Raw genomic sequence first — 25,339 nt, forward strand, 5'->3', positions numbered from 1 at the left:
TAGAGTTACATTCCAAATGTAATTTGTAAGACCTCACGAACATGTAAAGACATTTTGAAACTCCCACCAAGTGTCAAAATAAGCCATGTGTGTTTTGGATAATGCTAAGAATCGTTACAACAATAATTTAAACATTTCATATTTTAAGATGATAGCTTGTGAGTTCTATCTAGATGTATAAGTGTGTTTTGGTTACAGTTTAGGAAATTGGTTGGGGATTTTGTGTTGATGTGTAATGATGTGTTATATTTTTCCCATGTGGTTTAAAAAAAAAAAAAGAGAGAGAGAAATAGGATTCTGGTGAAAGCTGGAATGCAGAATTCTGATTTCAGGAGTGGTAAGTCCATACATACATATATCTACATGTTTATGTGTGGGTAAAATCTCATTTATTCCTCAGAGGAGGTTTTCACTATTAGAACAAATATAAGAAAGCAACTGGTAAAGACTTGAATAGTCAATGCTCAAAAAAGCTTGTTGGGCTTCCCTGGTGGCGCAGTGGTTGAGAGTCTGTCTGCCGATGCAGGGGACGTGGGTTCGTGCCCCGGTCCGCGAAGATCCCACATGCCGCGGAGAGGCCCTTGAGCCACAGCCGCGGAGCCTGTGCTCCGCAACGGGAGAGGCCACAACAGTGAGAGGCCCGCGGACCGCAAAAAAAAAAAAGCTTGCTGTTTTAAATTTATTTTGATAAATATCTTTGGCTTAATGATTTATATAATTCCTTCATGCAGAGAATTTACTTTTGAGAAAGTGTGAAAACAAAATCAGATATTGCAAGAAGAAATGCAAAAGTGGAGAGTTTCAGAAAGATCATTTTAAAGGGAAATGTGGCAAGCAGAAGGTGAGCTCTGTTCTGGCTATCAACCACAACTTTAAACCCTCAGCTTCCAGTAATAAAACATCTGCCCCACTGTTAGAATCAATTATCAACTAGGAAATGAACCAAAGGATGCCTGGTTCATTAAAGCAAAGGAGCTTAATCTGGGGTCAGTCTTCTCTCTATAACCTCTTTCCCGTTGTCTCTCCATTCAACAATGTTTGGAAGAGCATCATATCTCCATAGCACCAGCAGTTCCAGGGTAGGGATGAAAATAAAATAGAGTGAAGGTGAATCCGAAACACTCATTAAGACTAATGGACAGAAATGGTGTCAACCTTGAAAACAGTTCCCAGCCCATAGGCTCCCAACCTGCCTTAGCAGTATTACCAAACTTTAAAATGCATCAGAAACATCTGTAGGGCCTGCTTTAAAAAAAAAAAAAAGATTTCTGGTCCTCATTTCCAGTTTCTGATTCCACGGTGGAGCCTGAGAATTAGCATTACTCACTAGCTCCCAGGTGATGCTGATGTTGCTGATCAAAGGACCACACTTTGAGAACCACTGATCTGTAATATAGAATGATTGAAGGTCTCCTCCTACAGATTGAAGGCATTCGCTACATACTTTTGAAGTGGCTAGTAAAACAAAAGCATTTCTACAGAGTGCCTTCATATCCATTCTCTTATTGGATTTCCTACAACAAACTTAGGGTGTAGATATTGGGACCTCAACTCCAGAGGAGAGAAATATCGATTTTTAGCTATTAGAACTGAGACAGACTTAATTGACTATTAAGAGCACTTTGATATTATGCAATTCTCTTTCTTCCCTGGAAATCTACATTCATATAAATTGCAAACTTAAAGAGGATAGAAGGGAGATCAAGAGTTCTGTACTGTGACTTAAAAGCCATAGGACTTTTCTCGTAAGAACTCTCCCCACATAAGTCAGAGAAGGTAATCAGAATGAAATATCACCTTCATTTATTCTATCTTCACCAGGAAACAAGCCCTACAGATGTTTCTGATGCATCTCCTTCAAGAGATACATCTATGATATATCATTATCTAGTAGAAGAGATTCGAGGAATGGATTATCTCAACTAGTAGGACATCATGGTCTTTTACACTCATGGCTATCACTGTAGGTAGAACTTCTGAACTCACACAGGGAGGTGGGAGAACAGAGGCAGGTCATTTCAGCAAAGGAGGGTAGTAGAAAAAATCATGAGCTTTACGGTCAGACATATATGAGGTCATTCATGGTCCCACCATGTATTCAGTCTTGAACTATGGACAATTGATTTCTCATCTTTGAGCCTAAGTTTATGAACTTGAAGAATAGAGAAAACATTTACTCCCACTCAGGGTACTTTGAGATACTAAGTTAGTATATTCAAATTTACTCACATTATAGGGACTTCGGCTGTAACAAGTTGATGATTCCTGGATGAAAAGCAAAAAGGCAAGTTTCCTGAGGGCCCTGCCCATCTTTGCTCTGCATGGTTATGGGTGATTATAAGCCATTTTTCACCTGTGGGAAAGTTCATTACTATGCAGAGAAGAGTGTGACAGAGATTCGGCTCATAGGATCTCTTTGAACAGCCAGATGGTGTTTTAAAGGTTCCTGGTAGAACTCACTGTGCTTTCTCCCCAGTAATCACCTTGATCACTACCTTGAAATCATCATACAGCTATGATCACTGAGATTATAGAAGAAGAATATAATCTTAGAGCTATATCTTTACTCTCCTGTCTTCTTGTCTTGTACCATTCTTCTTCATCTCATCCTTGAACTTAGGTGGGAAATAACCTTTCCCTGATTTACAGTTTGGGGGAGAAAAGGAAACTACATTGTATTAGAACCCACAATGTGCCAAGCAAATTGACGCACAATCTCTTTATACAAAAATATTATATAATAATTATGATCACATGATTAAGTCTGACAAAACTGGGCAAAACATATCTAGGTTCACTCTACTACTTTTACTTATCATGTGGTCTCTACTGCAATTTCTTCAATGGTGAAACAGGTATAATCACACGCATACCTCCTAGAATGATTCTAACAATTAAATAAAATAAGGCATATTGAACACCGAGCACAGTCTCTGGCACCTGTGAAACGCTAAGAAATGTAGGCTTTAAAAAGGTATGTGAGGGACTTCCCTGGTGGTGCAGTGGTTAAGAGTCCGCCTGCCAATGCAGGGGACACGGGTTCGAGCCCTGGGCCAGGAAGGTCCCACATGCCACAGAGCAACTAAGCCCGTGCGCCACAACTACTGAAGCCCAGCGCCTAGAGCCCGTGCTCCACAACAGGAGAAGCCACCGCAACGAGAAGCTCACGCACCGCAATGAAGAGTAGCCCCTGCTCTCCGCAACTAGAGAGAGCCTGTGCGCAGCAACGAAGACCCAACGCAGCCAAAAATAAAAAATAAAATAAAAAGGTATGTGAGGTATAGGTTATTACCATTTAAAATATCTAAAATATGAATTCGTGGAGGAAAGGATTTTGAACAAGAAGGGACGACCACATTTGGGAAGTGGTTCTGCCTGCTTCAAGGCCACATATGTCTAATTCATCTCATGCTAATCCTGAAGATATATTCAAAGCTGACTTCTAGCTGTTAGCTTTTCATCTTGCATAGCCATATAGTCCTCAAGAATAAGCTCTGCAAACAGAGAGTAGAGGACCGTTACCCAGGGTGGGAGGATGGCGGGGGAAGGGTACAAACTTTCAGTTATAAGATGGACAAGTTCTGGGGATGTAATGTACAGCATGGTGACTTTAGTTAAGAATACTGTATTGGGGCTTCCCTGGTGGCGCAGTGGTTGGGAGTCCGCCTGCCAATCCAGGAGACACGGGTTCAAGCCCTGGTCTGGGAAGATCCCACATGCTGCGGAGCAGCTAAGCCAGTGCGCAACAACTGCTGAGCCTGTGCTCTGGAGCCCGTGTGCCACAGCTACTGAAGCCCATGTGCCTAGAGCCCGTGCTCTGCAACGAGAGAGGCCATCGCAATGAGAGGCCCGTGCACTGCAACGAAGAGTGGCCCCCGCTCACCGCAACTGGAGAAAGCCCGTGCACAGCAACAAAAGACCCAACACAGCCTAAATAAATAAATAAATAATAAAATAAATAAATTTATTAAAAAAAAAAAAAAAGAATACTGTATTGTACACTTGAAAGTTGCTAAGAAAGTAAATATTAAAAGTTCTCACCACAAAGGAGCTGTGAGGTGATGGATGTGGTAAGTAACATTACTGTGGTAATTCTTTTGCAATATATGCATATATCAAATTATCACATTGTACAACTTAAACTTATACAATGTTATATGTCAATTATGTCTCAGTAAACTTGGAAAAAGGAAGAAAAGAATGAGCTCTGCAAATGTGCATTCATATCTGTGTGCATGCAGGCTCTAGTGCCTTTGAATAAGTTTTTGCCTTAAATAAATTAAATTCAATTTCAATGTTCATTGGTATTTGATCCTAATATGATATTTAAAAGTTTGACTCCAAGCCTCATGACAACCACAAAGCAAAAACCTATAGTAGAAAATACACAAAATATAAAGAGAAAGGAATCAAAGGATACCACTAGAGAAAATCATCAAATCACAAAAGAGGAAAAAAGGAACAAAAGATCTTCAAAACACCCAGAAAACAATGAACAAAAAGGGCAATAGTAAGAACCTAATTATTCAGCCTTTAAAAAGAAGGAAATTCTGCCATTTGCAACAATCTGAATGAAACTGGAGGACATTATGATAAGTGAAATAAGCCAGACACAGAAAGACAAATATCACATGATCTCACTTATATGTGGAATCTTAAAAAAAAAAAAAAGTTGAATGCTGTAGAATAGAATAGTGGTTGCCAGAGGCTGGATGTGGGGGGAAAGGAAAATAATCAAAGGGTACAAATCTTCTGTTATAAGATTAATAAGTTCTGGAGGTCTAATGTACAGCATGGTAACTATAGTTAATAATAGTACATTTTATACTTGAAACTTGTTAATAGAGTCGATCTCAAGTGTTCTCATCAGACACACACACACAAATGGTAAGTATGTGTAGTGATGGTTTTGTTCATTAATTTGATTTTGGTAATCACTGCACAGTGTATATATGTATCAAAACATCATGTTTTATACCTTAATAAGAGCAATTTTTATTTATCAATCATACCCAACAAAGCTGATAAGATAAAATCTTCTGAACTAAATTATATTAGAGATATAACATATCAACTAGAGTTCTTTTTTAATTAATTAATTAATTTTTGGCTGCGTTGGGTCTTTTGCTGCTGTGCATGGGCTTTCTCTAGTTGCAGCAAGCGGGGGTTACTCTTTGTTGCGATGTGAGGGCTTCTCATTGCAGTGGCTTCTCTTGTTGCAGAGCACAGGCTCTAGGTGTGCAGGCTTCACTAGTTGTGGCGTGCAGTCTTTAGTAGTTGTGGCACACTGGCTCAGTAGTCGTGGCTTAGTTGCTCCACAGCACATGAGATCTTCCTAGACCAGGGCTTGAACCCGTGTCCCTTGCATTGGCAGGTGGATTCTTAACCACTGTGCAACCGGGGAAGTCCCTCAACTGGAGTTCTTAGAGGAAAATTTATACCATTCAATCCATATATTAGACAAGGACATAAGTTTAAAATAAATTGTTAGAGATTCATATTGAAAGAGTAGAGAAAATTTGGCACGTCAAACTTAAATACAGCAAATAAGATAAATAGTAAAAATAAAGAGAAGAAATCAAAATACAACACAAATTTTCAATAAAGCAAGTTTTTTATTAAGAAAGAGATGAGGGACTTCCCTCGTGGTGCAGTGGTTAAGAATCCGCCTGCCAATGCAGGGGACATGGATTTGATCCCTGGTCAGGGAAGACCCACATGCCACAGAGCAACTAAGCCTGTGTGTCACAACTACTGAGCCCACGCTACACAACTCCTAAAGCCCGCGTGCCCTAGAGCCTGCGTGCTGCAACTACTGAGCCTGCGTGTTGCAGCTACTGAAGCCCTTGCACCTAGAGCCTGTGCTCCACAACCAGAGAAGTCACCGCAATGAGAAGCCCACGCACTACAACAAAAAGTAGCCCTCGCTTGCCGCAACTAGAGAAAGCCCGAGTGCAGCAATGAAGACCCAACACAGCCAAAATAATAATAATAATAATAATAAAGTTTTAAAAAGAAAGAGATGAGACGAGAATAGAATATCTAAGCAAACAGAAATTACAGAGACAAAAAAATGGTCAATACACAAGTTAATTCACAATGGCTAATAGAAAAGCAGGACAAGTATATAAAAATACATGAATATATATATGGTCTTTATTCAACTAAACTTTAAGTTATATAATATCCCTTATGTCACTCTGTCTTGCTACAATGTCACATTCAAAGAAAAACAGACAGGTAATCAAAAGTAAACAAAATCCAATCTGGTCTTAACTGAGCCTGTGTTGGCCAAATACTTTATCCCATTAAATTTCATTATGTAACTATTTCACAAAGAGTTATTAATTCTAAGCCATAGATGTATGTGATGAAACATTTTCAAATATTATTGAATGAAATAAAATATGAAGTAAAAATCCCCTGAAACATACCTCAAAAGGAAGATTTCCGAAGTCTGATATTCTAATAGTTCTCTTCATGTCTGAATAGTATAAAACCTTTTCTTTACTTATGAAGTTAAAATTGTACCTAGAGCTCCTTGTTTTCACTTATGTAAGAGGTTTTAACTTAGTCCCACTTTTTGTTAGTAATATTATTCTTTAGTTCTCCTATTAGTTAGCTTTATAATATGAAATTATATATGCAAATATTTTATTACCATCTATTAACTTTAGACGTCACTTTGGATTCCTCATGATGTTAAATACACCTCATCTCCTCAACCCAACATCTCTACCTACTTTGTCAATTATTCATTATGCTTACATGGTCAGGGCTGTCATTTCTGTTGTAATGTTAGAAGACATGTCTCAAGGGGTTCTTGGAAGTTGGTGACCTGACTTTCATTCCTTGCTCCTCTACTCTGAATTTCAATGTATCTAATTCTCCTGTGTCAAGGAGCTGTTAATACTTCTGGGCAGGTGCACAGGTAAAGACTTAGCTCTACTGGGCTACAGGCAAAGAGAAATGCTGTGAGGTTTTTTCCCTTGACTGAGGTAGAGAAATTCCTGGCAGTCCTTAAGAATTTCCCAGTCTTCAGAGACCTGTGAAGGCTGTGGAGAGGCAACTTTGGCCCCACATGAGTGTATGAGGCTTATGTCCACCAAGGAGATTTAAAAAAGAGTTGAATGAGTATACCGACCTCTCCCTGATTTTAGCCTGAGAATGCATAGGTTCAGGTAAGCTGTAAAGGTTTCTAACAACAACAACAAAAAATCCACAAAAAACTGGCAGACAGTTTACTCATACATTGCCAAATGGAATAGAAGGCTGCTTCAAATTCACATGCAGAGAAAAGATTAACTTAATTTTAAAACCATGATTTCCCAAATGAAATATTCAAGGCAAAAATGTATGACCACTACTCAGACCCAATTTAGTAACCTGGATAACAAAGTGCTAAAAATGCCTTAAAGCATCAACAAAACCCAAAGGATGGAAATAATGAGGGAGTAGATGAGAACCTGGAGGAGTCATCCAAAAAACTTCAACAGTTTCAGAAGAATGCATAAAGGATAAAAAATTAAATTGAGAAAAAATTTTAACAAAATAATTCCGAAATTTAAAAATAAGACTTAAGTCTGCAGATTTAAATGTCATTGGATCCAGGATAGGTTGATGATATGCCACTTTCCTAAGCAAATCCAGGTAAAATTCCTGAAGTCTAGGGTAAGAGAAGAACGTCCAAGCCTCTAATTAGAAAAAACAAATTATTAACAAAGGAAAAAAGTAATTAGACCAACATCTCACACCTTATAGCTAAAATATAGGAGAATACACAGACTTCTGTGAGGAAGTGTTGCACCCAATTATTATATGCCAAGCTGGATCTCCTATTTCAGCCTTAACGTGAAAGGAGCTTGGAGGTTGTCACTCCAACATTAAAACAAGAAAAGGAACTTTTCTGGGCATGTGTCCTTCCCTCTGCATGTATGTAGCTTCCTGAATTCCCAGTATACACATGGATTTTTGAACTTAATTTGTCAAAGCAACTTTTCCTGCTAGGCTTTCAACACCTAAATAAAGGTAGCCTCAACTGTAACTTCTGCCACCAGGAGGCAGCAAAGTGTTCATTTTCCTTTCAAAGTTTTCAGTGAGTGCCCGCAGTTTCTGCCTTGAGTGGGTTCTGAGTTAAGTAAAATAATGGTGAATACATTGTGCCAGTTGAGGTATCCCCCTGATAGGTTAGAACAAATAAACATAATGCTTTGAGAATGAGGTCTGCCCTGCTCTCTCTGGAACCAGACGCTGGCTCACACACTACAAATATAGGCTGCCATCTTTCAGACCACTGCTGAGTAAGGAGTTACTGGAAAGACAAGTAAAAATGCTGCAAAGTTTTCCTAATATGTTAACATTTCCTTTTTCTTGATTCAGTGTTCACTTGGTTGCTGTTAACCTTTGACTATGTTCCAGAGTTCTGACAAAGTTAATTCTGACACTTTTTGCTTGATTTTTCAATGTGTCGATGTAGGGATGGGCACTTGGAACTACCCACTCCATTATTTTCACTGATAAGACCCATCTTTCCTTTTTCATGAGTGATAGCATATATTTACTGCTGAGTAATTTTATCACCTTGTTCTCTGCCCATAGAATTTTGGGAGTCCAAAGATCTTCTTTCATTTGTTTCTGTCTCTATGACTTTCAGTACAATACATACATACATATGTATATGTATAACTGATTCACTTTGTTATAAAGCAGAAACTGACACACCATTGTAAAGCAATTATACTCCAATAAAGACGTTAAAAAAAGAGAAATTAATGGCAGAAAGCAAATTGTTAAAGTCATGAATTTGTGAAAATTAAACAACACACTCTTGAGCAAGGGTCAAAGAGGAAATCAAAAGAAAAATTAGAAAATATATTGAGGCAAATGAAAATAAAAACACAACACACCAAAACTTATCAAACATAGCTAAAGCCATACTAAGAGGGAAGTTTAGAACAATAGACACTTACATTTAAAAAGAAGAAAGGTCTCAAATAAACACTTAACTTTACACCTCAAGAAACTAGAAAATAAGTACACATTAAGCCCAAATTTAGCAGGAAGAAAGAAATAACAAAGATCAAGCAGAAATAAATGAACAAGAAAAGAGAAAAAAAACCAATTCAAAAATCAGTGAAATTAAGAGATGATTTTTGAAAAGACTCATTTTTTTAAAATGAAAGAAAAGGGATTACATCTGATGCCAGAGAAATAAAAGTGATCAGAAGAGACTACTATGAACAATTATATGTCAGTAAACTAATAACCTGGAGGAAATAGATAATATTCCTAGAAACATAAACCTACAAATTGAATCATGAAAAAATAAAAAGTCTGAGTGGACCTATAACTTGTGTAGAGATTGACTCAGTAACTGAAAAACTCTTAACAAAGGAAAGTTCAGGACCAACTGGCTTCACTGGTGAAGTCTACCAAATTTTCAAGAAGAATAAATACTAATCATTCTCAAACTCTTCCAAAAAAATTGAAGAAAAGGAAACCATTCCAAACTCATTTTAAGGCCAGCATTACCTTGATACCAAAGCCAGTAAAAGAAAAAGTACAGGCCAATATCCCTAACAAACATGGATGCAGAGATCTTCAACAATACTGCCAAACTAAGTTCAACAGACAATAAAGAGCTGTGCAGCATGATAAAGTGGAACTTATCACTGAGATGCAAGGATGGCGCAACATACAAAAATCAATCAATGGGATACACCACATTAGCAAACAAAAGATAAAATCACATGATTCATGGGGCTTCCCTGGTGGCGCAGTGGTTGAGAGTCCGCCTGCCGATGCAGGGGACACGGGTTCGTGCCCTGGTCCAGGAGGATCCCACGTGCCGTGGAGCGGCTGGGCGCGTGAGCCACGGCCGCTGAGCCTGCACGTCCAGAGCCTGTGCTCCGCAATGGGAGAGGTCGCGTCGGTGAGAGGCCCGCATACCACACACACACACACCAAAAAAAAATCACACGATTCTATCTCTAGATGCATAAAATTCATCTAACAAAGTACAACAAACTTTCATGATTAAAATCACTCCACAAAATAGAAATAGAAGGAAATTATCTCAGTAAAATACAGGGATTTGTGACAAAGTAAGGCTATTGGAAATCAGGACTTTCACTACCTCTCAGCCATGATGAAACCACTCACACCATGGTATCAGTAGACAATGTTAAGAGCCTGAACTTTCACCCTTATCTGACAGTAAGGAGGCACCCTTCCTACCCACTGCTGTCAGAAAATTTCAGTTAGTACTTTCACCACTACTCAGGGGTAATGAGACAAACACACACAGACAAACACACACAGAGTCAAAGTCAGTTAAATCAGGCCATGTTTGAATAAGTAATGAGATATTTTCCCCCCTCTCAGCCAGAGTTGTATCAGTGGAAGCTTTGTGGGAAGCCTGAAATCCCTCCATTTCCCAACAGTAATGAGGAGTTCCTCCTGTCCTTCATGTTGACAGAATCCAAGTGAAGAACCTGGACTTCCACCCTCACCAGGTAGAAATGAGACTATGCCAGTGCAGTTGTATCAGAGGAGGCCTGATTTGAAAAAAATATATTATTAAGATCCAGGACCTCATGATATAATACCCAAATTGTCCAAGTTTCAATCTAAAAAATTATTCAAAATACTAATAATCAGGAAGATCTCAACTTGAATGAAAATAGAATCAATGAATACCAACACAGAGTTGAACAGATGTTTGAATTATTTGACAAGAATTTTAAAGTAGCCATCATAAAAATGCTTCAACAAACAATTATTAACACATTAAAAAGGAAAGACTGTAAACAAATAGAAAGCTTCAGCAAAGAAATAGAAAATACAGGCATACCACATTTTATTGCAGTTCACTTTATTGCATTTTGCAGACACTGAATTTTTTTTTTTTTTTTTGCGGTATGTGGGGTTCTCACTGTTGTGGCCTCTCCCGTTGCGGAGCACAGGCTCTGGACGTGCAGGCTCAACGGCCATGGCTCACGGGCCTAGCCGCTCCACGGCATGTGGGATCTTCCCGGACCGAGGCACGAATCCGTGTCCCCTGCATCGGCAGGCGGACTCTCAACCACTGCACCACCAGGGAAGCCCAGACACTGAATTTTTTTTATAATTTAAAGGTTTGTATCAACCCTGCATCAAGCAAGACTATTGGCACCATTTTTTTCCAACAGCATTTGTTCACTTTGTATCTCTGTATCACATTTTGGTAATTCTCATAATATTTCAAACTTTTAATAATTATTATATTTGTTACGGTGATCTGTGATCAGTGATCATTGATGTTACTATTGTCATTATTTGGGGGCACCAAAAATCATGCCCATATAAGACAGCAAATTTAATCAGTAAATGTTATGTGTATGTTCTGACTGCCTCACTAATTGGTCATTCCCCCATCTCTCCCCTTCTCCTTGGGCCTCCCTACTCCCTGAGACACAACAATATGGAAATTAGGCCAACAAATCACCTTACAATGGACTCTAAGTGTTCTAATGAAAAGAAGTGTCAATCAATGCCGCAAACTTTATTGTTGTCTTGTTTTAAAAAATCGCCACAACCACCCCAACCTTCAGCAACCACCACCCTGTTCAGTCAGCAGCCATAAACACTGAGGCAAGACTCTCAATCAGCAAAAATATCATGATTTGCTGAAGCCTCAGATGAGGGTTAACATATTTTAGCAATAAAGTACTTTTTAATTAAGGTACATATGTTGTTTTTTAAATGTAATGCTACTGAACATTTAGTAGACTATAGTATAGTATAAACATAACTTTTATGTATACTGGGAAACAAAAAAAAATTGTATGATTCACCTTATTGCAATATTCATTTTATTACAGTGTTCTGGATCCAAACCCAGAATATCTTTTATGTGTGCCTGTATAAAGAATCAAATGCAAATTTTAGAACTGAAAAAAATCAATATGTATCCAAAATAAATAACTCAATAGACAGTTTCAATAGCAGAATGAAGGGAACAGAGGAAAAACTCAATAAACTTGAAGACAGAACAGCAGAAAATTATCAGAATATCTTTTATGTGTGCCTGTATAAAGAATCAAATGCAAATTTTAGAACTGAAAAAAATCAATATGTATCCAAAATAAATAACTCAATAGACAGTTTCAATAGCAGAATGAAGGGAACAGAGGATAAACTCAATAAACTTGAAGATAGAACAGAAGAAAGAGAGAAAATAGACTGAAAAATAAATGAACTAAGCCTCAGTAGCCTATGAGATTATAACAAGAGATATAACATTTGTGTCATGGAAATTCCGGAAGAAAAAAAGTGCAAAAGTGTGGGGCTATAAAATGATTCAAGGAAATGGTCAAAAGTCTTCCAGTTTGAAAAAAGATAAACCTACATATTCAAGAAGATGACTAAAGTAGTTATCTTAAAAATATGCACCTCAAGACTTATCAAATTAACTTTTCTGAAACTGAAAACAAAGAAAAAAGTCTTTAAAACTGCTGGAGAGAAAACACTCATACCGAAAGAAGAAAAGCAATTCAAAGGACAGAAGATTTCTCACATGAAACTACAGAGGCCAGAAGAAAGTGGTGCAACATTTTTAAAGTGCTGAAAGAACATTGTCGACCCAGATATCTATATCTAAGAAAATATCATTCAAGAATAAAGAGCAAATAAATACATTCTCAGTTGAAGAAAAAAATGATCACAAGTAGACCAACCTAAAAGAATGAATAGAGGAAGTTCTCCACCTAGAAAGGAAGTAAAAAAAGGAAATCTTGGTATATCAGTAAGGAAGATAGAACAGAAAGAACAAAAATATTGATAAATACCATAGACTTTCCTTCTACTTTTCAGTTTTCCTAATTATGTTTGAGAGTTGAAGCAAAAATTCTAACACTCTATTGTGGTTCTCAATGTATGTAGAGAAATATTTGTCGATTGTTTTAAATGGGGAAGGTCAAAGAGACATAAGGGATATAGTGTTTTAAAATCCACATGAACTGGTAAAATGATGCACCAGTAGGCTGATTAACTGTGGATATAAATGTAATACTGAGAGCAAACCCTATAAAACCTATGTTAAGATGTACACTAAAAAATACTTTAGATATATCAAAATGATATTATAAATAATGTCCAAGTAACTCACAGGAAAAAGAAGACAGAGGAAAAAAGGGAAACAAAATAATACAAAAATATTTAATCCTTAACATATAATTACATTTAAATTATTATATTTAAATTTAAATGATCTAAATACACAGAAATGGAGATTGTCAGAGAGTATTTAACACCAAATATAAGTTGTCTGCAAGATACTCACATTAAATATAATGATATAAGTAGGTTGTAAGTAAAAGAATGGGGAAAATATACCATGCAGACATTAATCAAAAGATAGCAGGAGTGACTGTATTAATATCAGATAAAGTAGACTTCAGAGCAAAGAAAATTATCAGGATTATAGACGTCATTACTTAATGATAAAAGGGCAAATACACCAAGAAGACAGAGTAATCCTAATATGTGTGCTCCAAACAACAAAGTTGCAAGTGCCTTTATAGGGCACTCTACCCAACTACAGCAGAATAAGAATTTCTTTCAAGTTCCCATGAACCTTATATCAAGATAGACTATATCCTAGGCCATAAAACAAGCCTCAACTAATTAAAAAGAATTGAAAATTATACAGAGTTTGTTCCATGTATGATTGGCCATAATGGAATCTGACTAGAAATCAATAACAGGAAAATCTCCAAACACTTAGAAACTACACAACACACTTCTAGGAAAAGAGAAAATCTCAAGGGAAATAAAATACACATTTACGTGAACAAAAATGAAAATTCAACTTGTTCAGAATTTGTTCTAAATAGGTGCTCAGGGGGAAATTTAGAGTACGAAATGCTTATATTAGAAAAGAGGAAACGTGTCAAATCATTCATCTACACTCTCATCTGAAGAGATTAGGAAAAGTAGAGCAAATTAAACCTAGAGCAAGGAGAATAAAGGATGTAATAAAGACAGGAGTAGAAATCAATGAAATTGAAAACAGAAAAACTGTAAAGAAAATCAATGGAACAAAAAGCTGCTTTTTTGAAAAGATCAATACAATTGGCAAACTTCTAGCAATTTCAACACAAATTTTCAATATGAGGAATGGAACAAGAGATAGCACTATAGAAACTGCAGAGAGCAAAATGAGAAGGAAATGTTATAAACAATTCTATATCCTTGCCTTCCTAGCAAAAAACCTACTAAGCATTGGTGCATTGTATTATTTCCATATTGCTTGAATTTATTTACTAATACCAGTTTAAGATGACTGTCTATGATTATAAGGGATATTTATCTGTAGTTTTCATGTTGTCTTTGTCAGATTTTGGTATATGTTATGATGGCTACATGAAATAAGTTAAGAAGTGTTTCCTCTTCTTATCTTTTCTTTAAAATTTCGTGAGAAAGTCTTCCTTAAATGTTTGATATGAATCACTAGTTGAATTATCTGGGGCTAGAGTTTTTTTTTTTTTTTTTTTTTTTTTTTTTTTTTTTTTCGGTACGTGGGCCTCTCACTGTTGTGGCCTCTCCCGTTGCGGAGCACAGGCTCCGGACACGCAGGCTCAGCGGCCATGGCTCACGGGCCCAGTCGCTCCGCGGCATGTGGGATCTTCCTGGACCGGGGCACGAACCCGTGTCCCCTGCATCGGCAGGCGGACTCTCAACCACTGCGCCACCAGGGAAGCCCTAGAGTTTTATTTTTGAGATTTTGGATAATTTACTCATATTCTTAAACAGATATGAACTGTTCTGATTTTCTATTTAATCTTTTTCTGGTCATAGTTGTCTTTCAAACAACTTGACATTTCATCTCATGTCAAATGTGTTGACATAAAGTGATTAATAATACTTTCAGTATCCTTTTAATGTTGATATGATCTATAATAATAACCCTTCTTTAATTCCTGAAACAAGAAATTTTTCTTGATCAGTCTTGCTAGGGCAATGTTAATTTTCTTAATTTGCTCAAAGCAAATTAAGCTTAATTTTCTTAATTTCTCTTTTGCTAATTTTCTTATTTTTCTGTTTTCTATTTCATTGATTTATGGCCATGTATTTATTAGTTCCTTCCTTCAATTTACCTTGAATGTAATTTAGTTGTCTTTTTTCTTCATTCTTTAGGTAGAAAAATTAGATCTTTGTTTTTAAACCGTTCTTTGATGATACATGCATCTACAGTTATAAATTTCCCTCTAAGCACAGTAATAGCTATATTCTACACATTTTAATAAGTTGTTTATGTTTGATATTTCATTATCATTTAGTTCAAAACATACATAAATTATCCTTATGATAATTTATATTATATTTATATATATATTTATATAAATATAAAATATATTTATATTATATTTATTATGATATATTTAACACATGGCTTACTTAGAAGTGTGTTGGTTTTTTGGGGTTTTTTTTGTTTTGTTTTGTTTTTTATTATTTATTTGTTTATTTATCTTGGCTGCGTTGGGTCTTTTGTTGCTGTGCACGGGCTTTCTCTAGTTGTGGTGAGCGGAGGCTACTCTTCGTTGCAGTGCACGGGCTTCTCATTGCGATGACTTCTCTTGTTGCAGAGCACGGGCTCTAGGCACACGGGCTTCAGTAGTTGTGGCGCACGGGCTTAGCTGCTCCGCAGCATGTGGGATCTTCCCGGACCAGGGCTTGAACCCATGTCCCCTGCATTGGCAGGTGGATTCTTAACTACTGCGCCACCAGGGAAGCCCAGAAGTATGTTGTTTTGTTTCAAAATATTTTGTGTTTTTCTTACCTTATTTTTATTGATTTCCAACTTAATTATGAAATTTTTTCTGGATAACATTTTTAACTTATTTCTACTGCAATACATTGCAATATTTCACTATTTTTACACTTAAAGAACTTAGTTTAAGGATCACCATCTGTCTGTTTCCATGAAGATTCCATGTGTACGTGAAAAGAATGTGTATTCTGCAGCTGTTTGATGTAAAGTTCAATAAATATTAATTAGGTTGAGGTGGCTAATAGTATTATTCAGATTTGTTATGTTCTTATTGAATTTTTGTCTAATTATTCTATCAGTAATTGTCAGTGAATGATAAAGTTTCCAACCATGAACTTGGATTTGTCTATTTTCAATTTAGTTTTGTCAATTTCTACTTCATGTATTTTTCGGATCTGTTATCAGCTACTTCATGTCTGTCTGATGGATTTCATCAATAGTAAATGGTTTTCATTATCTCTAGTAAACACTCGTTGTCTTAGAGTCAATTATGTCTGATATTAATATAGCCACTCCAGCTTTCTAATTCTTACTCTTTGCATAGTATAGCTTTTTCCATGCAAAACTGTTTCTCTCCAATTGTTCTCTATCTTGATAAGATACATCTATGTTCTTTTAGACAGTACATAATAGGATCATGCCTTTTTATGAAATTCAAATATTTACTTTTCAGGTGGAGTGCTTAATCCACTAAAATGTAATGTAAATATGAATATTACTGAAATTATGGTCACCACTTGCTATTTGTTTTTGTGTAATATTGGGCTTTGGTTTTTATTTTTCTATTTCTCTTTATTCCTGAACAACCATTTTCCCTCTCTCTCTCTCTCTCTCTCTCCCCACAATGTCTTTCACACACACACACACACACACACACACACACACACAATAAGACAAGTCCATTTGAATAACTTATCTTTGCAATACTGAATGCTTTAATTCATGAACAAATGATATACCAAATTTTGGGGGGTCTTTTTATATTCCTCTCAAAATAATTGTTGTTTTCAGTATGTAAATTTAGAACACATCTTGTTAGATTTGTTCTTGGGAATTTCATGGTTTTGAAGCCATTATAAATTGTGTTTTTATAAAAAATTCATTTTCTATTTTTTGTTGCTGATACGTAAAACAAGTTGATTATTTTATAATGATCTTATATCTAGCAACCCTACAAAATTCACTTTTAAATTCTAATAATTTCAAATTCTTTTGTATTTTCTATATATATAACCATGTTGTTAAAGAAACTATGAAAGATTTGTCTCTATCTTTTCAAACATATGCTTTTAAATTATTTTTATTGTATTATTACATAACATAGTATCCCCAATATAATTCTTGAATGATCTTGATATCAAGGAAAAACTTTGAGTAGTTAACCATGAAGTATTATGCCTTACATTATTTTAAGCTACTCCTTACCAGACTAAAAAGTTCCCCTTCTATTCTTAGTTTAAGAGACATTTCATCATGAATTGCTATTGAAATTTTTTAATGCTTGAGCTACATCTTTTGAGATAATCACAACACTTTTCTCTTTTTTCATTTAAAGTATTGAATTGTATTAATTAATTTTTAAATATTAAGTGATATACTCAAGGAATAAGCCCTTTTTAATGATGATGTATTATTCTTTTTATATACAGGTTGTTTTGATTTGTCAATATTTTGTTTACAACCTTTGGTCCTAGGTTGATAAAAAATGAGTTTTAAATGGCCTATTCTTATAATATTATTGACAGGTTTTAGTATTAATATTATGCTGTCCTCATAAAGAAGTTAGAGAATACTTCCTCTTTTCATAGTCTGTGAAACTCTTTGTGTGAGATTAGCAATATTGCTTCCTTAAAGATTTTTTAAAAATTAACTGGCCGGGCTTCCCTGGTGGCACAGTGGTTGAGAGTCTGCCTGCCGATGCAGGGGACACGGGTTTGTGCCCCGGTCTGGGAGGATCCCACATGCCGCAGAGTGGCTGGGCCCGTGAGCCATGGCCGCTGAGCCTGTGCGTCCGGAGCCTGTGCTCTGCAACGGAAGAGGCCACAACAGGGAGAGGCCCGCGTACCACAAAAAAAAAAAAAAAAAAAAAAAATTAACTGGCCATCTTGGATTAGGTTATCTCTTTGGAAAAGGTCTCGATAATGCATTTAATTTATTTAAAATACATTGGCGTATTAAGATTTTATATTTTCCTTCTCACAGTTTTCTTAAATTGTTTTTTTGAAGAAATTACCTATTTCATCTAAATTGTCAGTTTCTTAATGTAAAATTTTTCTTAAATTTGTTTTAAATCTTCAAATGTTTGAAGTATCTTTACTGAGACCCTAATTTTCATTATACTTATTTGAAATTTTTTTTTTTTTTTTTTTTAATTTTTGGCTGTGTTGGGTCTTTGTTTCTGTGCGTGGGCTTTCTCTAGTTGCGGCGAGCGGGGGCCACTCTTCATCGCGGTGCATGGGCCTCTCACTGTCGCGGCCTCTCTTGTTGCGGAGCGCAAGCTCCAGACGCGCAGGCTCAGTAGTAGTGGCTCACGGGCCTAGTTGCTCCGCGGCATGTGGGATCTTCCCAGACCAGGGCTCGAACCCGTGTCCCCTGCATTGGCAGGCAGATTCTCAACCACTGCACCACCAGGGAAGCCCCTTATTTGAAATTTTATCCCTGTTTTATAATCAGTCTTACTAAGGAACTATCAATTTTATTCTTTGTTTAAAAAATTGACTTTATTGATTATTCTCAGTTGTGTTTCTGCTATTTCTTCATTTCTAATTTTATCTTTTTTCCCCCCCACATTTCGTGAATTTAATTTGCTGCAGTTTTTTTTTTTTTTTTTCTGGCCCCTTGAAAAGGAAACTCAGATTATTGATTTTTCCACCTTTTCTTCAGGATTTGCATTTAATAAAAGCTTTTAATTTCCCTCTAAGGTACTCTTTTAGCTGTGTTCTGCAAGTTTTTATGTGTTGTGGATTCATTAGTACTCAGTACAAAATGTTTCTTTTATCAATTGTAAATTCTTTAGCACATGAATTATGTAGAAATAAATTTTTCATTTCCAGGTAATGGGTATTTTCTAGTTATTTTTTTATTTCAAACATCATTCCATTTTGACAGAGAATACACAGATGATGTACATCCTTTAAACCACTTAGCTTTTTATTTAATTTTTTTTTTTTTTTTTTTTGCGGTACACGGGTCTCTCACTGTTGTGGCCTCTCCCATTGTGGAGCACAGGCTCCAGACATGCAAGCTCAGTGGCCATGGCTCACGGGCCTAGCCGCTCCACAGTATGTGGGATCTTCCCAGACCGGGGCATGAACCTGTGTCCCCTGCATCGGCAGGCGGACTCTCACACTGTGCCACCAGGGAAGCCCGCTTTTTATTTAATTTTAATCACTGGAAATTGTTGAGATTGGCTTAATATATGGCCAAGCATATGGTCACTTGATAATGTACCATATGTCCTTCAATAAAAGATTAATTATATCATTACTGAGTGTTTTATATGCCAGTTAGGTAAAGTTTCTTAATCACATTGTTCAGATCTACTGTGCTTTTCTACCTTAATTATTCTATCAACTGTAGAGAGATGTACTAAAAACTCATTATAATTTTGAATTTTCTACTTCTCCTTTTGGTTCTTGTGGGGTTTTCTATAGATATTTTACAGCCATATTGTTAGATACATATGGACTTTAAATTGTGATAGAGTCTAGTTTATTTTCCCCATTTATATTAATGCTTTTTTCCTCTTTTTATCACAAATAATGTTTTGTGGCTTAAAGTGTACTTTGTTCTGGCATTAACATAGATACACCAGAGTATTCTTTTCTTTTGTTTTACTTTCAAAGTTTTCTTTAAGGTATGTCTCTTAAGCAGTATAGAGTTTTGTCTTTATTCAACCTTATAGACATAGCCTCTTTATAGGAATATTTATTCTACTTACCTTTGATGTAAGAATTGATACAGTTGATTTATAACTACTATACTACTGGTTTTTTCTATTTGACTTACTTGTTTTTATTCCTCTTATCATCTTACTTCTTTTAGATTGCTCTTTTAAGATATTTTTCCATTTTCCCTTGTATTAACTAATTAGTTATATAACCTTTTAGTATTCTTTAAATATTTACCCTGTGAGTATAACATGTATCCATGACTTATAAGCAACTGATAAAATACCTTTACACCTTCCCATATAAAACAACATTAGGACACCTTAATTGTAGTCTTATTGTTATTCTATATTGTAAGTTTAATATACTTAAACACTAGTATTCTTGTACATTCTATATTTATTAACACAGTATTCTTATTCTTTCCTGTATTTCTATGTCTCTTTTTTCTCTATTTCTTACTACCTAAAGAATTCCCTTAAATATTTCTTTTTATGCAGGGTCACAGGTAATGAATTCTCTCATTTTTTGTTGATACAAAAATTCATGAATTCACACTCACTTTTAATTCTTTGTTGAAGTATAATACATGTACAGACAAGTGAAGTACGATTACTTGATATTTTACTAAATTTTGACACACTAGATGCTAACAGCTATAAAGGGAAAATTGACAGTAACACAATAATAGTGGGGGACCTTAACCCCCCAGTTACACCAACGGATAGATCATCCAGACAGAAAAGCAATAAAGAAACACAAGTCTTAAATGACACATTAGCCAGATAGACTTAATTGATATTTATAGGACATTCCCTCTGAAAGCAGCAGAATACACATTCTTCTCAAGTGTGCATGGAACATTCTCCAAAATAGATCACATCTTGGGCCACTAATCAAGTCTTTGTAAATTTAAGAAAACTTAAATACTATCAAACATCTTTTCCAACAACAATGATATGACATTAAAAAACAATTAAAGGAAAAAAACTATGTAAAAAACCAAACACATGGAGGCTACAAAATATGTTACTAAACAATCAATGGAACACAGAAGAAATCAAAAAATACATAGAGACAAACAAAATGAGAACACAATGATCCAAAATCTATGGGATGCAACAAAAGCAGTTCTAAGAGGGAAGTTTATAGCTATAAAATCTTGCCTCAGGAAACAAGAAAAATTTCAAATAAACAACCTAACCTTATACCTAAAGCAACTAGAGAAACAAAAACAAACAAAACCCAAAGTTATTAGAAGGAAAGAAATCATAAAAATCAGAGCAGAAATAAATGAAATAGAGATGAAGAAAGCATTAGCAAAAAACAATGAAATTAAAAGTTGGTTCTTTGAGAAGATAAACAAAATTGATAAACCTTTAGCCAGACTCATCAAGAAAAAAAAGGAAGAGGACTCAATTCAATAAAATTAGAAATGAAAAAGGAGAAGTTACAACTGACAAAACAGAAATTCAATGGACCATAAGAGACTATTGCAAGCAAATATTCACTAATAAAATGGACCACCTAGAAAATGGACAAATACTTAGAAAGATACAATCTTCCAAGACTGAACTGGGAAGAAATAGAAAATATGAACAGACAATTCACAAGAACTGAAATTAAAACTGTAATTAAGAAACTTCCAACAAACAAAAGTCCAGGAACAGATGGCTTCACAGGCAAATTCTATCAAACATTTAAAAAGTTAACACCTATCCTTCTGAAACTATTCCAAAAAATTGCAGAGGAAGGAACACTCCCAAGTGCATTCTATGAGGCTACCATCACCCAGATACCAAAACCAGACAAAGACATTACAAAAAAAAGAAAATTACAGACCAATATCACTGATGAAAATAGAAGCAAAAATCTTTTTTTTTTTTTTTGCGGTACACGGGTCTCTCACTGTTGTGGCCTCTCCCATTGTGGAGCACAGGCTCCAAACGTGCAGGCTCAGTGGCCATGGCTCACGGGTCTAGCCCGTGAAGCAAACGAATAGAAGCAAACCGAATCCAACAACATGTTAAAAAGATCATACACTGGGCTTCCCTGGTGGTGCAGTGGTTGAGAGTCCACCTGCCGATGCAGGGGATGCAGGTTCGTGCTCTGGTCCAGGAAGATCACACCTACCGCAGAGCGGCTGGGCCTGTGAGCCATGGCCACTGAGCCTGCGTGTTCCGAGCCTGTGCTCTGCAATGGGAGAGGCCACAACAGTGAGAGACCCGCATACGGCAAAAAAAGGAAAAAAAAAAAGATCATACACTTTACTTTGGTAAAGTAGGAAGATACAAAATTAGTGCACAGAAAACTTTTGCATTCCTATACACTAATGATGAAAAGTCTGAAAGAGAAATTATGGAAACACTCCCATTTACTATTGCAACAAAAAGAATAAAATACCTAGGAATAAACCTACCGAAGGAAGTAAAAGTTTTTGCACTCAGTTTTTGCACTCAGAAAACTATAATGGGATGTTTTTGCACTCAGTTTTTGCACTCAGAAAACTATAAGACACTGATGAAAGAAATTAAAGATGATACAAACAGATGGAGGGATATAAAATGTTCTTGGATTGGAGGATTCAACATTGTGAAAATGACTATACTATTCAAAGCAATCTACAGATTCAAAGCAATCCTTATCAAATTACCAATTGCATTTTTCACAGAATTAGAACAAAAAAATATTACAATTTGTATGGAAACACAAAAGACCCTGAATAGCCAAAGCAATCTTGAGAAAGAAAAATGTATCTGGAGGAATCAGGCTCCTGGACTTCAGACAATACTACAAAGCTACAGTAATCAAGACAGTATGGTACTGGCACAAAAACAGAAATATAGATCAATGGAACAGGTTAGAAAGCCCAGAGATAAACCCATGCACATATGGTCACCTTATTTTTCATAAAGGAGGCAACCATATACAATGGAGAAAAGACAGCCTCTTCAAAAAGTGGTGCTGGGAAAACTGGACAGCTACATGTAAAAGAATGAAATTAGAATACTCCCTAACACCATACACAAAAATAAATTCAAAATGGATTAAAAACCTAAATGTAAGGTCAGACACTATAAAACTCTTAGAGGAAAATATAAGCAGAACACTCTATGACATAAATCACAGCAAGATCCTTTTTGACCCACCTCCTAGAGAAATGGAAATAAAAACAAAAATAAACAAATGGGACCTAATGAAACTTAAAAGCTTTTGCACAGGAAAGGAAACCATAAACAAGACGAAAAGACAATCCTCAGAAAGGGAGAAAATATTTGCAAATGAAGCAACTGACAAAGGATTAATCTCCAAAATTTACAAGAAGGTCATACAGCTCAATATCAAAAAAACAAACAACCCAATCCACAAATGGGCAGAAGACCTAAACAGACATTTCTCCAAAGAAGATATACAGATTGCCAATAAACACATGAAAGAATGCTCAACATCATTAATCATTAGAGAAAAGCAAGTCAAAACTACAATGAGATATCATCTCACACCAGTCAGAATGGCCATCATCAAAAAATCTACAGGACTTCCCTGGTGGCGCAGTGGTTAAGAATCCACCTGCCAGTGCAGGGGACATGGGTTCAAGCCCTGGTCCGGGAGGATCCCACATGCCACAGAGCAGCTGGACCCGTGTGCCACAGCTACTGAGCCTGCACTCTGGAGCCCGCGAGCCACAACTACTGAGCCCGTGGGCCATGACTGCTGAGCCTGCATGCCTAGAGCCCACACTCTGAGGCAGGAGATGCCACTGCAATGAGAAGCCTGTTGCACTGCCCCCGCTTGCCGCAACTGGAGGGAGCCTGCATGCAGCAGCAAAGACCCAATGCAGCCAAAAATAAATAAATTTTAAAATCTACAAACAATAAATGCTGGAGAGGGTGTGGAGAAAAGGGAACACTCTTGCACTGTTGGTGGGAATGTCAATTTATACAGCCACTATGGAGAACAGTATGGAAGTTCCTTAAAAACCTAAAAACAGAATTGCCATATGATCCAGCAATCCCACTACTGGACATATACCCTAAGAACACCATAATTCAAAAAGAATCATGTACCACAATATTCATTGCAGCTCTATTTACAATAGCCAGGATATGGAAGCAACCTAAGTATCCATCAACAGATGAATGGATAAAGAAGATGTGGCACATATATGCAATGGAATATTACTCAGCCATAAAAAGATATGAAATTGAATTATTTGTAGTGAGGTGGATGGACCTAGAGTCTGTCATACAGAGTGAAGTAAGTCAGAAAGAGAAAAACAAATACCATATGCTAACACATATATATGGAATCTAAAAAAATAAATAAAAAGCTCATGAAGAACCTAGGGGCAGGGCAGGAATAAAGACGCACATGTAAGAACAGGCTTGAGGACACAGGGAGGGGTAAAGGTAAGCTGGGACGAAGTGAGAGAGTGGCATGGACATATATACACTACCAAATGTAAAATAGATAGCTAGTGGGAAGTAGCTGCATAGCACAGGGAGATCAGCTTGGTGCTTTTTGTCCACCTAGAGGGGTGTGATAGGGAGGGTGGGAGGGAGATGCAAGAGGGAGGAGAAATTGGAATATATGTATATGTATAGCTGATTCACTTTGTTATACAGCAGAAACTAACACATCATTGTAAACCAACTATATTCCAATAAAGATGTTTAAAAAATAAAAATAAAAACAAAATTGGAACCTAAAAAAAAGATATTGTTGAAAGAAATTAAGAGGACAAAAACAAATGAAAAGATATTGTTGAAAGAAATTAAGAGGACAAAAATAAATGAAAATATATTCCATGCACATGGATGCGAAGAGTTAACAGGATAAAAATGTCCATATTACCTAAAGCAATCTACAGAGTCAATGAAATCCCTATCAAAATCCCAAGGACTTTTTTCACAAAACTAGAACAAAAAATTCTAGAATGTATATGGAACCACAGTAGTCCCCCAAAGCCAAAGCAATCCTGAGAAAAAAGAACAAAGCTGATGGTATCCCACTTCCTGATTTAAAACTCCTATATTACAAAGTTATAGTAATCAAAACAGCATGTTAGAGCTTCCCTGGTGGCGCAGTGGTTGAGAGTCCGCCAGCTGATGCAGGGGACGCGGGTTTGTGCCCCTGTCTGGGAAGATCCCACATGCCGCAGAGCGGCTGGGCCCGTGAGCCGTGGCCGCTGAGCCTGCGCATCTGGAGGCTGTGCTCTGCAACGGGAGAGGCCGCAACAGTGAGAGGCCCACATACCGCAAAAAAAAAAAGTAACAAAAAAACCAGCATGGTATTGGCAGAGAGAAATACAGATGCCTAGGTCAATGGAACCGAGTTGTTATCCCATAAATAAATCCACAAATATATGGACAATTTATTTATGACAAAGGAGCACAGAACATACTATGGAGCAAGAATAGTCTCTTCAACAAATGGTGTTTGGAAAACTGGACAGTCATAAAAGAATGAAACTATAGAAACGCTATCTCACACCATATTTTAAAAATGTACTCAAAATGAAGGCTTGAATGTAAACCTGAAACTATGAAACTCCTGGAAGAAAACATAGGCGGTACTCTCTTTGGCATTGGTCTTAGCAATAATTTCTGGATATGTCTCCTCAGGCAAGGGAAACAAA

Source organism: Phocoena sinus, chromosome 15 (genome assembly GCF_008692025.1).
Source record: "Phocoena sinus isolate mPhoSin1 chromosome 15, mPhoSin1.pri, whole genome shotgun sequence".
Taxonomy (NCBI): domain Eukaryota; kingdom Metazoa; phylum Chordata; class Mammalia; order Artiodactyla; family Phocoenidae; genus Phocoena; species Phocoena sinus.